Source organism: Anolis sagrei, chromosome 2 (assembly GCF_037176765.1).
Source record: "Anolis sagrei isolate rAnoSag1 chromosome 2, rAnoSag1.mat, whole genome shotgun sequence".
Classification (NCBI taxonomy): domain Eukaryota; kingdom Metazoa; phylum Chordata; class Lepidosauria; order Squamata; family Dactyloidae; genus Anolis; species Anolis sagrei.
Window position 1 is genome coordinate 193,010,907 of NC_090022.1, and position 15,376 is coordinate 193,026,282.

Here is a 15,376-nt window from a genome sequence, read left to right on the forward strand (position 1 = left end):
TTCAATCAATTACCTTATTTTGCATTTTGGAGACTGCTTTTCTAGTGTCGGATGTTAGAGCTGTCATCCTTCAGGGTTTTCGTGCAATGATTTTGGCTTCTACAAGCTGAATCTCTGAGTGGGAATATATACTTCTTAAATGCACAAGCACGGACAAGCGTGCAAAGGACTCCCAAGACACAAGGAGGAAGTCGGTTGTCCGCCAGATGTTTTTTGGCTGCTTCTCCCACCAGCCCAGTCAATAGTGCCAATGTGAGGAATGCTGGGAGTTCCAGTTGAATAACCATCTGGACAGCTGCATCATTTTCCCTCTCCCCCATTCTGTGCAACACAAAGCCTGCAATTTCCACACAATGGAGCTGTTGCTGTCTCTTTTGAACTATTGATGGATCATTGTGTTGTAACAATCATGTCGTTCCAGCAAGAACAAACACTGTCCTCGCTTTTCAGTCCCTGGAGGAGAGGTGGGTGCAGAATAAACAGAAACAGCAGCCAGCAAGCTTCGAGGGTAACTCTTATTTTGAAAACAGGGATGTTACAAACGTGTCCCTGTTTTCACCTATGAGATGACAGGGGAGTTGACATCCTGAGACAGCCAAGCCTTAGATCAGAGTATGATCGTACTCAGAAGTAGATGTTATCTTAGGAGCATTTCTGAAAGGGAAGGAGGGAGGGAAGGAGGGGAGAATTTGCATTCCAGATATTGTAGCAAGGCAATAACATACCTGTAACTGGCCACACAGACTCATGTATAAGTCGACCTCCTGTATAACCCAAGAGAAGGTTTGGGGACAAAAAATATGGAGTTTTACATTTTTTGTCATGTCGGGAGCATCTTGAGAAACTGCAAGTCGCTTTTGGTGTGAGAGAATTGTCCGTCTGAAAGGACATTGCCCAGGGGACGCCCGGACGTTTTGATCTTTTACAATCCTTGTGGGAGAATTCTCTCTTGTCCCCACATGAGGAGCTGGAGCTGATAGAAGGAGCTCATCCGCATTCTCCCCGGATTCGAACCTGCGACCTGTTGGTCTTCAGTCCTGCCAACACAGGGGTTTAAGCACTGCGCCACTGGGAGTTTTACATGACCCATGGATAACTTGAAGTCATTCCAAGGAAAGAGAAAAGCATCATATGTTGCTTCAGGGTGCAAGCCACTATATTCCTGCCCAGGCATTTTTAAAAACCATAAGTATTCACACAGCAGAAAGAGTGAAGCGGGGATCGGGGTCATTGTTTCTTTTGGGTTCTCACAGGATGAAGTAAGCTTTTTCCCTTTGTTATTCCATTAAAGGAAGGGAATTGATCCATTTTTATCATAACTCCTATTAATAATAATAATAATAATAATAATAATAATAATAATGGATTGTTGATGTTGCAAACCCAGGTGACAGCCGGATTGAAGAGAAACAACTGGAAAAGATCACATGATATGAGGATTTAAAGATCGAACTGCAAAGACTGTGGCACAAATCAGTGCCTAAAGACCTTGGCCTGCACTTAAATAAAATTGGCGCTGACAAGATTACCATCTGCCAGCTGCAAAAGGCCACCCTACTGGGATCTGCATGCATTATTTGCCAATACATCGCACAGTCCTAGACACTTGGGAAGTGTCTGAGGTGTGATCCAATACAACAGCCAGCAGAGTGTCTGCTGAGGACTCATCTTGTGGTGTTTCAAATAATAATAATAAACTTTTTTATATCCCACCACCATCTCCCCAAAGGGGACTCGGAGCGGCTTACATGAGGCCAAGCCCAGTTATAGCCTACCCTTTGCCCAAGCGCACAAAGGAAAGGAGCACAAGCCAACAAACCAGAAGCTCCTAGTTTGTAAAAATTTAGTGTCAACATGAACTCAGTCATAATAACAAAATATTTTAGAAATAAATATTAATGCGAAAAAAGCCTAAAATGTTTTCCAATAAATTTTCAGTGGGTTATGAATGTGGGTGTGTTTTGCAACATTTTGGCTTTCCCTGTGGTGGTGCAGTGGGTAAAACCACAGAGCTGCTGAACTTGCTGACTGAAAGGTCAGTGGTTCGAATCCGGGAAACGGGGTGAGCTCTCACTGTTAGCCCCAGCTTCTCCCAACCTAGTAGTTTGAAAACATGTGAAATGTGAGTAGATCAATAGGCACTGCTTCTGCAGGAAGGTAACAGTGCTTCATGCAGTCATGCTGGCCACATGACCTTGGAGGTGTCTACAGACAACACCAGCTCTTCAGCTTAGAAATGGAGATAAGCACCAGCCCCCAAAGTTGTATACAACTAGACTTATTGTCAGGGGAAATCTTTACCTTTATCTTTCCCAACATTTGGTATCTGTAAAAAATTTTTGCTTGATATAATAGCTTTTTTTGGTTGGGGAGAGTACAACAGCAGGAGGGCCATGAGACCCCTTTGTTTTAAAAACCAAACATTTCATCTAGCTAAGTGACTGTCTTTCATTGACGTGGAAAGGGCTATTTTTCTGCTGCAGATCCAGAATCCTTCCAAAATGCACTCTGCAATGACCTTACCGCTTAGGCTTAAAAATGTGTCTCCTGGCAGCTGTTCCCTCTCTGGATTAGCATCAGTGCAAAAGGAGGGGGGAAAGACATTCAGAACAACAAACCTCTCATTAGAGCAATAAACCATACAAACTGTGATATGCTTTAACACAAACACACAGAGTCAATGTGCCGATCCACCAGCCTGTTGTCATATGTGTCCATGGTTGTCACTTTTCCCAAAAGGAGGCGATTAGGGTTACCATATGGGGGGGGGGGGAGGACATATTTAATAATTGTCTACTTCAAACTGCCAATTGCTATGACAACTCTCACTTTAAATACCCTATAACCTCCGAGATGTTTGTAAAAGGAGCCGTTGCTTGTTAGTTGATTCAGTCCGACAGACAAGGCAGACCTTCCTTGCAGCTTGGTACTATCCCATCAATGGCAACTGGGCATTTCCCTTTCCATCTTCTTTCTTGATGGGTGTTCTTTTCAGAATGGCAGTCCCAATTATGACAGCAGTGGATGCAGTTGCCCCAACCCAGTACAAAGTAGGCAAATCACATAGTAACTCCTCATAGGGCGGAGGATGGCTAGTTTGAAGTCCTCCTTCGCCCTGCTTTAACCTGGCACCTTGTTCTTTGTCTTCTTTAAAATTCTGTCCCCTTCTACACTGCCATATAATCCAGGTTATCAAATCAGATAATCCACATTGTAATTTAAGAAGACACTAGCACTCTTTAGCAAAAAAAAGGCTAACATCCTTGTAAAACTACAACTCCCGTGATTCCATAGCATTGAACCATGGCTGTTAAAGTGGTCTCAAACTGCTTTATATTTACAATGTAAAGTAAATGCAAAGGTTTCCCCTTAACATTAAATCTAGTCGAGTCTGACTCTGGGAGGTGGTGCTCATCTCCATTTCTAAGCCGAAGAGTCAGCGTTGTCCATAGACGCCTCCAAGGTCATGTGGCTGGCATGACTGCATGAAGCTCTATTACCTTCCCGCCAAGCAATACCTATCGATCTACTCACATTTGCATATTTTTGAACTGCTAGGTTGGCAGAAGCTGGGGCTAACAACGGGAACTCACCCCAGTCCCACGTATTCGAACTGCCGACCTTCTGGTCAGCAAGTTCTGCAGCTTAGCAGTTGAACCCGCTGTGCCACCATGGCCCTCTACAGTGATGCACCTATTGAGGAATTTGAGACATTCAATACAGCACTCATTCATTGTTTTTGGAAACAATACATCTGATATTCGGGAATCCTTGGGTTTCAGCATAAATACTGGAAAGGATTGTCACAGAATCCCTGCTACCTTACTTTTTTAGACAAAGAAAATTCAAGAGTATTCATTAGTGAAGAAGAAAAGAAAAATGTGTCTGCTAGGAAACTGATTCGATTGTTGATGGTTTCTTTTGAACATAATCATGCGGAGGTGTATTCTCTTTTCGGTAGGTGTTGTATTTATCTCTTTGTGTTGGTATTTAATGTCGTCACTGCACTGCATGTATGCTTTTTTTACAAAAAAAAGACCAGGTTACAATTTTTAAAAAGAGAGTGAGACACTGAAAATCATTCACACCTAGGTATCATTATCTGCATCTTTTCATTGGAGGCCCAAGCTGTTTGTGTAAATACTCAACTCAATTTTAAGTTACTTCAATGCTACTAATTAGGGAAAGGAAATTATTGAAGGAAAAACTAGGGGGATATTGAATGTGTATTTAGAGGTGACAGTGCCCTACTTTTTTCTCTTCCTCAGTAAAGGTTTCCCCTTGACATTAAGTCTAGTCGAGTCCGACTCTGGGGGGTGGTGCTCATCTCTAAGCCAAAGAGCCAGTGTTGTCCGTAGACGCCTCCTAGGTCATGTGGCTGGCATGACTGCATGAAGCTCTATTACATGACTGCATGGAGCGCGGTTACCTTCCCGCCAAAGCAGTACCTATTGATCTACTCACATTTGCATGTTTTCAAACTGCTAAGTTGGCAGAAGCAGGGCCTAGCAGCAGGAGCTCACCCCATCCCTGTGGATTTGAACCGTCAACCTTCTGGTCAGCAAATTCTGCAGCTTAGTGGTTTAACCCACCACCACAGCCTTCCTCGGTAGTTACACATTATTATAGGTGTTAATATTGTATTGCTTATATATATATATATTTTTAAAATCATATGAATGTATTTATTTTATTCGATATAGAGATTGTCTGACATCCAGTTCAGTATTTACAATACTGTAAACCTGACTTATGATCTCATAGCTACAGGCAACTTTGTATTCATTTCATAAGATCTGACATATTTTCCCCTTTGGAAGCATATTAATTGTGTTATTCTTTTTTCATGTTCCCAGTTTTGTAATATTTGGTTTTTTATGTTGCTGTTTTTATGGCTTTCGTTTTGCTATTGCTTTGGTACTCTGATCGTTAGCTGTTCTCATTTTAAGGCAATGCTATCTATGTTTTCATTGCACACGCACACACACACACATATATATATTCTGTAAAGTAGGTAAAACTAATAATGGCCTGCCTGCCAGCGTTCACCACCCTCCAACTTAAAAGCGGTTCAGAGGTCTCTAAAAGGAAATTGTCAGGGAATACCTTTGGATCTTTCCTAATCAGAGAGACAGCTCACAGTTGTAGCTAAAGCGTGGGCAAAATGAAAGCACAGCCTTCCCCATATGAATTCTGCCCTGGGATGTAATTTTCTATCCATCTCCAAATTTCTAGCATTGCAATAAGTTAAACTTCAGATGAGCATTTAGAAATACAGTATAGGCAGCCAAAGAAAAGGACCGTAATGACAAGGGGAAGGGGAATGCTGTAAATAGAAGTGTTCTTAGGCATGAGCAATTTTTGACATATGAGGTCCAGGCCCGTAGCCAGGATTTCGTTTCGGGGGGGGGGGCTACGTGGGGCTGCCCTTAAAGACGGCCCGGAAGCTTCAGCTCGTCCAGCGCGCGGCAGCCATATTGTTAACAGGAGCAGGACGCAGGGAGCACACAACGCCCTTGTTGTTCCAGCTCCACTGGCTGCCGATTTGCTACCGGGCCCAATTTAAGGTGCTGGTGTTATCCTACAAAGCCCTAAACGGTTCCGGCCCAAAATACCTTACGGACTGCATCTCGGCCTACGAGCCCACGAGGACCTTGAGATCATCTGGGGAGGCCCTTCTCTCGATCCCGCCTGCCTCACAGGCACGTCTGGCGGGGACGAGAGAGAGGGCCTTCTCGGTGGTGGCCCCCCGGCTGTGGAACTCCCTCCCTGCTGACATCAGACAGGCGCCCTCCCTCATGGCCTTTCGTAAGGGCCTGAAGACGTGGCTCTTCGAGCAGGCTTTCAACTGAGTGCTATGTTACTGGAAATGACAACCGGAATGAATTTACGACTACGAGATTGATTATGATTCCATAATATGACGCAGCGGATTTTTAGTGTAATTTAAATGTTGTGTATTAGTGATGTTAGTTTGTTGTCCTGATTGCTTTGTAAAGTGTCTTTTTTGTATTGTACACCGCCTCGAGTCGCCCTAGGGCTGAGAGCGGCGGTTAATAAATGCAAGAAATAAATAAATAAATAAATAAATAATAAAAAAATTTCAGGGGGGGTTTCGGGGGGGGCTGAGTTTCGGGGGGGGCGGGTCTGAGTGAAAGAGGGTCTAGCCTAGCAAACCTTTTGTATCATTACCCCAATACCCCCATGCATATGGGATATATTGAGTATGGTGATCAGATCATGATAAATAAATAATGCACCAGTAAGGCCTTTTCGCGAACCACCATGAGAATTTTCGGGGGGGGGGGGGGGGGCTGAAGCCCCTCAAGCCCCCCCCCCCGGCTACATGCCTGATGAGGCCCCATCTACACTGCCATATAATGCACTTTGAAACTGCATTATATGGCCAGTGTAGATTCATAGAATGCTTTTTAACTGCATTGAACCACATAATCCAGTTTCTAGATCTAAGGCTGGATCGACACTGACCTATATCCTAGGATCTGATCTCAGGATGGATTTACACAGTCCTATATACCAGGATCTGATCCCAAATCATCTGCTTTGAATTATATGAGTCTGCACTGTCAGGTAATCTGGGACAAGCTGATAATCTGGAATGAGATCCTGGGATATAGGGCAGTATAGATCCAGCCCCAGATTATCATCTTGTCCCAGATTATCTGACAGTGTAGACCAGGGGGCCTCAAACTAAGGCCTGGGGGTCGGATATGGCCCTCCAAGGTCATTTACCTGGCCCTCGCTCAGGGTCAACCTAAGTCTGAAATGACTTGAAACCACACAACAACAACAACAACAACAATCCTAACTCATCAGCCAAAAGCAGCCCAACACTTCCCATTGAAACACTAATAAGTTTATATTTGTTAAAATTGTTCATCACTTTAATTATTGTATTGTTTTTAAGTGTTTTTTGCACTACAAATAAGATATGTGCAGTATGCATAGGAATTCATTCATGTTTTTTTGCCAATTATAATCCGGTCCCTCAACAGTTTGAGGGACTGTGACCTGGCCCTCTGTTTAAAAAGTTTGTGGACCCCTGGTGTAGACTCATATAATCCAGTTCAAAGCATATAATATGGATTCATAAATTTGGTTATATGGCAGTGTAGACAGTGCCTGAGTCTACATAGCCATATAATACAGTTTCAAACTGCTCACTATGGCAATGTAAATGGGGTCTGATATATCAAAATGTGATCCTTCTCTGGAACGCTAGATTTTTGGAGTTGATGGAAAATTTAATGGATGGAAATCAGAATCTTTATTTGGAGGAATTGCTCTCAGTCCCACAGCACCCCAAAGATAGAAATATATGTTCCTAGGATATTATCATAGATTAGATCATATATACAACATTTTAACTCATATGGGAATACCCAGGTTCCTCTAGCATTTTAGGTGATGTCTTATGTTTCCTCTCCCAAGATAGAAGTTATCAACTATGCTGCCTTTTACAAATTTTATTTCCTAGTCACAAGGCTCTGTTATTTATTTGTTTTGTATCAAAAGCATTGCATCAATTAGTATAAAACTGATAAAAATAGAAGGAGCACAAGCGGCGAAATGTCTTTTGACCAAAAACGGGCAACAGTGACCGCATTATCTATAGCCTCCAACAATTCTTCCTCTGTACATGAGGCAGGGCATAGTGGACAAGCATACAGATGCGGAGTTATCTGTTCTGCTCCACAGTCACACAAGGTGTGGGATTCTTTTAGGTAGTGCCATTTTACCAGGTTGTCTTTTGTTCTGCCCATTCTGAGTCTGTTCAGGGACTTCCAAATTGCCCATTCTTGGAGGAAGACCCTCGTGGGGGGCCATCCAGTTGGGGTTTTCTGATTTAGCTGCCCAGAGGGATACCCTTGCTGTTGCTGGAGGGACGCCAAGAAGAGTGGTAGTTCTCATAAAGCTTTTCCTTGATTTGAGTCTACTGGGAGGAGACTGGTAGCCATATAGTGGGTGGCTTTCACAGTGCACAGCCTCATTTCTCTCGCATTTAGCAGCAACTTCCCATCACACATGGGGGGGGGGGGCAGTGCCAGCTAGCTTGTAGAGTTTATCAATAGGTGTAGGTTTAAGACATCCTGTTATTATTCTGCATGTTTCATTCAATGCTATGTTCACCTGTTTTGTGTGGACAGACTTATGCAAAACAGGACAGGCATACTCGACAGTTGAGTAAGACAATGTCAGGGCTGATGTTCTTATTAAGTTTGGGTCTGCACCCCATGTGCTGCCAGTAAATTTTTGCAGGATGTTATTACGTGCAGCTACTTTGTGCTTGGTGTTCAAGCAGTGTTTCCTATATGCTAGTGTTCGATTGAAGGTGACATCAAGATATTTAGGATGGAAACAATGTTCAAACTCTTGACCTTCCCTGGTGACTTTCAATTTCCTGTTGGCTTCACGGTTGCATAGGTGAAAAGCACACACTTGTGTCTTGGCAGGGTTAGACTTCAGGTGGTTATCTTTGAAGCAGCTGGAGAGCTCTTTCAAGGCATTAGTAAGTTGGATTTTGACTATTTCAAAGTCTTTTGCTTGTGTTGTTAGGCCAAGGTCATCGGCATATATAAAGCCCTTTGTGAGTGGTGATTATGGCTGATGGCTAGTAAAGATGTTAAACAAGGTCGCTGCCTTGGCATAAATCATTCTTTGGCGTCCTCCATTTACTTCTCCTGCCCTGAAACTCCACATAGAAACTGCAGTTTTCTAGGAGGATCTGGATAGTTTTTGTAAAATCATAGTCCCAGGTAATATGGTAGACTATCTGCAGCATTTTCCTATATTGCACCGTGTCATAGGCTGCTGTAAGGTCGACAAAAACTATTCCAGTAATGCAACCTTTCTCATATTCTTCCACAATGTACTCAGTCAGATTAAGAATTGGGCTGTACAGTTTTTCCCTGGTCTGAAATGGGGCTCTGTTGAATGCATTACTTACTCAACTTCATCAGGTACTAAGAGGGAGGAAAGTTTCCCCTTTGAAATTCCCTCTACTGCAAAACTTGTCCTCATTTACCTCTTTCTGTCCCAGATATATAACTCTATGTTCAAGACATAAAGGAAAAGTATGAGTTGTACAAAGAAAATAGGTCTCTGAGGGGGTGGGCAACATGAGCTGAAGGGCCCTTTGTGTCACCCAATTTCATCTTGGGGTGGGCTCCAAAACTTGTAAACAGGCTGTCGGTCCCAGATTTATCCAATGACTCGAATTTTCGAAAAGGACATATTGCTTCATTTTGTGAAGATGAACAATGCTAAGAGAAATCTGAAACTTCTCCATGAAACAAGCCCTTAAATTATGCAAGGATAGATAGATAGATAGATAGATAGATAGATAGATAGATAGATAGGCCCTCTTTCACAACCACATGAAAGCTTAGCTACAGAAAAATAACTGGACTAGGATGCGGGTGTTTCGGGATTTGTTGTGCAACGTATGCAAATCTTCTCCTTGTAAATATTTTTTATAATTTGAGTGCCTTGGCTGATGTTTGCAACACATTTCAGCTTTCTGGCCAGAGCTAGAAAAGTTTGCAGGGAAAAGGTTAATGATCTTTGTTAATAATGAATTGCTTAACAATTTCGTTCAGCTACAATTTATGTAAAAGTGGAAAAGTAACTGCTGGTGATGGTGTGTGCCTTCAAACTGACTCCAACTTATGGAAGAGGCTGGCCATTGCCTTCCTCTAAGACTGAGAGAGTGTGATTTAAACCCCTTTCACACAGCTGAATAAAATGCCACATTATCTGCTTTGAACTGGAATATATGGCAGTGTGGACTCAGATAACGGAGTTCAAAGCAGATATTGTGGGGTTTTCTGCCTTTATATTCCAGGATATAGGGCTGTGTGGAATCGGAGATCAGTGGAGACTTCAACCCTGATTCCCCAGGGCCTCAGTCCAACTGTTGGACTATTACACCTTATTGGCAATAATTCAGGATCATGGGAAATAACCTCTATGTTGTGTTCACTTTATAATACAGGAGAGCCATTTGGACTGCACTGGCACTGTCAGATTAATGCAGTTTGCACCACTTTCACTGCCATATGGGAATAATGGGAGATAAAATTTTGCAAGGCCTTTAGTGTTCTCTGCCAAAGAGGTTTGGTGCCTCCCCAAACAACAGCTCTCAGGATTCCATATAATTGAGTAATTGCAATTAAAGTGGTATCAAACAACATTAATTCTACAGTGTAGAAGCATCCTTGGATATAAAGAACCCCTCCAAGTTGCCCCGGGGAACTGATGATTTAAAAACCTTTGGAAGAAATAAATTAATTGTGAATCCAATATTCCTTTGGCCACTTGCACTGATGAAAGGAGCCCCCCGGTGGCACAATGGATCAAATCCTTGTCCAAGCAGGACTGTTGACCAAAAGGTTGGTGGTTCGAATCTGGGGAGTGGGGTGAGCTCCCATCTGTCAGCTCCAGCTTCTCATGCAGGGACAGTAAAACATCCTGGGCAACGTCATTGGAGACAGCCAATTCTATCACACCAAAGTAACTTGCTGTTTCTCAAGTCGTTCCTGACATGAAAAAAAATTGATGAAAGGACTAACTGACAAACGTAACATTTGTTGGCACTTTCGCATAGGCATCAAATTAATGACTACATCACCAACAACTTAATTCTGGAATGACATTTGACACCAAAAGCCTGACTTAAGTCAATCAATTAAGCTTGAGAATAAATGTATTTAAAAGTTACTCCTTTTTGGTTAGACAATTTCTAACTTGATTGCTTTTAATTTGTTCTTCCTGTCCATTTCTAGCTAACATGGCAATAGACTAGTCATTTGGGGGGTACACTTCCTATCGCTGAGTTTGAAGGAGAGATGTACACATTTCTTTCTTCCTTTACTGCCATTTAGCTGGAAGACATTTTACGAAGACGGAGAGGACACATCCCAAGGGGTTTGGAATTTAAAAATAGATGTAACCAAGGAAGTGAGGCAGGGATAGAAGGGAGGCAAGGGTAAATGAGGTAAAAAAAAAAATACAATTATTTCAGGTAGGTTTCGATCCTGTAAGGCATAGGATTAAGGGCAGTAGTCAACAACTGACTTTCCTCCATCCCCAAGTTTCACATTCCTTTGTTTAAAAAATATTGTAATATTTGTGGGGAGAAACATACCCTCCAACCGTGCTCTCACTAGGGTTAGTGTCATCCAATGCAGTAATTCGTGGTGTCACCCACTGGACTTCCTCCTATTCCCAGAGCCAGTGGCAATGTTGTAGCTGAAATATAAGGAAAATAGACAAAATCAGCAACTTTACAAGTTCACAGTTCATGCACTTGCAAACAAAACCACATGATTTGAAGCATCATTGCTATCAAGCATTAGAAGGCTCAAAAACTAAATCAACATAGAGTTTTAGCCTTTTAGGTATATCATTAGAGAACATGTGAATCATATTTGTGTGGTTATAGATATTTGTAGGGATATTTTTTGCAAAAAAGAATAAATTGATGATGGAACACTCCTCTAAGAGTGTATAGAAAGGGATGTTTGTGTCACCTTTTCTGATAGCATTACCCAGTGTGATATGAGCCCCCTTAAACCTGGGACATGTGTGCCAAGTAATACCAATGTGTGGTCAGTGTGGGAAACGTTATTAAGAATGGCCAAGCCCAGACGGACCGCAGCAGTTTGCTTTTGCCTAAGATTACTGGGAAGGGCAAGACTGAAGAATTAATTGAGTGCAAACTACTTTTGCACCCTGAACTCAGTGTGCAGCAATTGCAGTAAATGGAACACAGAAGGAGAAACGGGAGTGTTGAGAGAAACTGGGACATTTTTATGAGCAATGGAAAAAGTGGGATATAAGAAGATGAATTGGAACTGTTCCTGCAAAATTGGGGAGGTTAAAGGGTAATAGCTACAACATATGCTCCTCGCCTTCACCCTACTGGCACAACTTTCCCTAGTCTGCCTCTTTTGAGAGTTTACTGTGGATAATGGAAGTTGCAGCCCAATACATCCAAGATGCCATACTGGGATATTGAGAACTGGAAGCCACCTTACTGGAGAAGGTAGTACCAGGGGTTGAGGTTATTCTAGTTACCTGTGTTAAGTCACACCACTTGGCTTGCTGACACAAAACACCAGTAAAATAGATAGGTAGTTACATAGCTAGATAGCTAGATAGGGAGAGAGATAAAGATATAATAGCAATAATAATAATAATAATAATAATAATAATAATAATAATTTATTAATATATATACACACAAGTAAGCAGAATGCACAGAACCAATGTACAGTATTTGCATCACCAATGTACATAACCATAACTTGTGGGGCAATGGGGAATGGGGGGTGTAGCTCCTAATCTCCCAGTTTGTGGGGTGGGGCTGTAAGTGTGTAAAAAGAGGGTCAGCTCAGGGACTGGATTGATGCAGAAAAAATTAAATTATTCAGGAGGCCCAATTAATATTCATAAGCCTCCGGCACCAAACTGTCAGAGTCTTGGAGGGAAAATGAGAACAAGCAGCTATATGCTGGAAGGCAAAGGGGTGGGATGGGGGGAGAAAAAGATGGTAGTGATTCCCAAGCCCAAGCTTCATTATTGTACTTGCTGCCAACCCATTTCTTTCCATCAGGCTATAGATAGTGTCCCCTGCTTAACTTTAAAAAAAATAGCCAAAAGTTGTAATTTTACAACCCTCAAGATTTAGCCAGCATGGCGAATGGCAAAGGAACATGGGAGCATGTTTTACAGATGAAAGCCCAGACTTGTATTGCCAAACAACCTCAGAGTGTAGCCATGATAACAGTTAAGAACAGACCAGCTAGGAGAGGCTGCGGTAATTTGCTTTTGCCTGAACGTACTGGGAAGAGTGAGACTCACCGCCATGAGTCGCCCTAGGGCTGAGAACGGCGGTCAACAAATTAAGTAAATAAATAAATAAATTGGCCCACTGCTGAGTTGAGTGCAGAGTACTTTTACACACTGAACACAATTTGCAGGCCTTGACTTAGATTAAGTACAAAGGGGGAAACTTGGGAGGTGGAGAGAGAAACTGAGACCTTTCAACAGCCGCTGAAAAAGCAAAGCAGCAGCAGATTATTCACTACTCAGGATTCTCCTTGCCAAATCAGCACCGAGTTTCAGATCAAGAACATCTGAAGGGCCACATGATTCCCACTGCTGTCCCAAGTCCAGTTGCTACTTCCAACTAAACTGGAACAATGAGCACAAAAGTTGGCTCTTATCATGGAGCAATTCCTCCAGTGGGTTTACTCCTGTAATAAGATTCATAATTGAAATTCATCCCTGGTCACCACAGATATGTAGGGCAGTGGTTCTCAACCTTCCTAATGCTGTGACATGTTAATATAGTTCCTTATGTTGTGGTGACCTCCAACCATAAAATTATTTTCGTTGCTACTTCATAACTGTAATTTTACTACTATTATGAATTGTAATGTAAATATCTGATCTGCAGGATGTATTTTCATTCACTGGAACAAATTTGGCACAATTACCTGATGTGCCCGAATTTGAATACTGGTGGGGTTTGGGAGGGGGGTTGATTTTGTCATTTGGGAGTTGTAGCTGCAGATATTTACATCTAACCTAATATCAAAGAGCATTCTGAACTCCACCAACAATGGAATTGAACCAAACTAGACACACAGAACTCCCCTGACCAACAAAAAATACTGGAAGGTTTTGTTGGGCATTGACCTTGAGTTTGGGAGTTGTGTTCACCTACATCCAGAGAGCACTGTGGGACTCAAACAAAGATGGATCTGGACCAAACTTGTCACAAATACTCAATATGCCCAAATGTGAACACTGGTGAAGTTTGGGGAAAATAGATCTTGACATTTGGGAGTTGTAGTTGCTGGGATTTATAGTTCACCTACAATCAAAGAGCATTCTGAATCCCATCAGCAATAGCATTGGGCCAAACTTCCCAGACAGAACCCCCACGACCAACAGAAAATACTGTGTTTTCTGATGGTCTTTGGCAACCCCTCTGACACCCCCTTGTGACCCCCAGATTGAGAAACACTGTTGTAGGGGGTTCTACAATGAAAGGGGGGGGTCTTTGTAGGACTAGTGAAGCCCTCAGGTGGTTCAAGTTTAGTTTGAGAAGAGTGGGGCGGATATTCCTCTTCATTTCATGGACTAGAAGAGCTTTTTGCACACTGTCAGTGATCCAAAAACCTAACATGTATTAAATTTAGTAGGAAGCAATGAAGGGCAAACAGGCAGTGATTTCATGGGAGCCATTCTTCTGTTTGGAAGTTATAGGAGCACATCAGCAAAGGGGCCACTGTGACTTCTAGCATCATTGCTCATCCATGTGTCCTATTTCCCAGATTTCCTGTTTGGGGAAATGTGGGAGAGGGTTTCAGAGCCAGAGGCGATCATTGCAATGCAGTTGCCATATGGCGGACTTTTCAAAGGCTTCTTGTCATCTGCATTACCCGCCCAGAATGCTAAGTAAAGATGCTTGAGGGACAACACAGAACGGTGCCCACAACAAGTACTTGCAGCGATAGCAGCAAAACAGCAGATGCGCATTATGTAATGGCCAGGGAGAATAAAATAGTCTTCCTCTGGCACAGAGGTTAGCAAAGTTACTTTTTCGGATGCATGTTTCTTTACTAGAGAAGAAGAACTCTCTGTAAATGTGGCCTTGCTTCTGGTTGGAAGGGGATTCAGAGCAAGGCTTCGGATCACTTCAGTGAATTGATGTGGTCTGAATCAGCCCATACAGTAAATGCCAAATACACTATGAAACAAAAGTTGAAAAAATCTGTTCCAGCTTTGAAAGTGTTATTCCTGTTTAACTGTGTGGTACTTACTTTGAAAGTAGTTGTTATACTCCAGAAACTTTGTTTTTGTGGCTGTCACAAACTATGTTGAAGTGTATTGTCGAAGGCTTTCATGGTCGAAATCACTGGGTTACTGTAAGTTTTTCGGGCTGTATGGCCATGTTCCAGAAGCATTCTCTCCTGACATTTCACCTGCATCTATGACAGGCATCCTCTGAGATTATGAGGTATATTGAAGTGGTTGAGACTCTATGAGATATTCATTGAAAAATTATAGCAAAATGTATTGCAGGATGTCCCGCAAAAACAAAGTTTTTGCAGTTTAATAAACTTTTTCCATGCTTTTGTGATAGAACCAATTTGGAAATGACATTTGTAACCTAGGAACAAAAATTGTGTAACCTTCTATTATTTCTTAAATAGAAGCCATCATTATCCCTTGACACTTTGGTTTTAAAAGGAATATATTTGTCTTGGGCTAAATATCTGAAAAGCACCAGATTCAGTCTGATTTTGTAAGTAAGCAGGGTCAGCTTTGGTTCATACTTGGA

General features: G+C 42.2%; 1 protein-coding gene across 2 annotated transcripts in view; it reads left to right on the top strand.

Moving 5' to 3' along the window:
• The window catches only part of LOC132767629 (leucine-rich repeat neuronal protein 1-like), a 49,011-nt gene that overhangs the window by 15,371 nt on the left and 18,264 nt on the right, over positions 1 to 15,376 (top strand). Inside the window, exon 2 of one of the 2 annotated variants that reach the window (XM_060762791.2) lies at positions 3,835 to 3,957. The exons of the other annotated variant lie outside the window; for it this stretch is intronic. The gene's annotated coding sequence lies outside the window, so the exon portion shown is untranslated. The remainder of the gene's footprint in view (positions 1 to 3,834; positions 3,958 to 15,376) is intronic. 2 annotated transcript variants of the gene reach the window in all.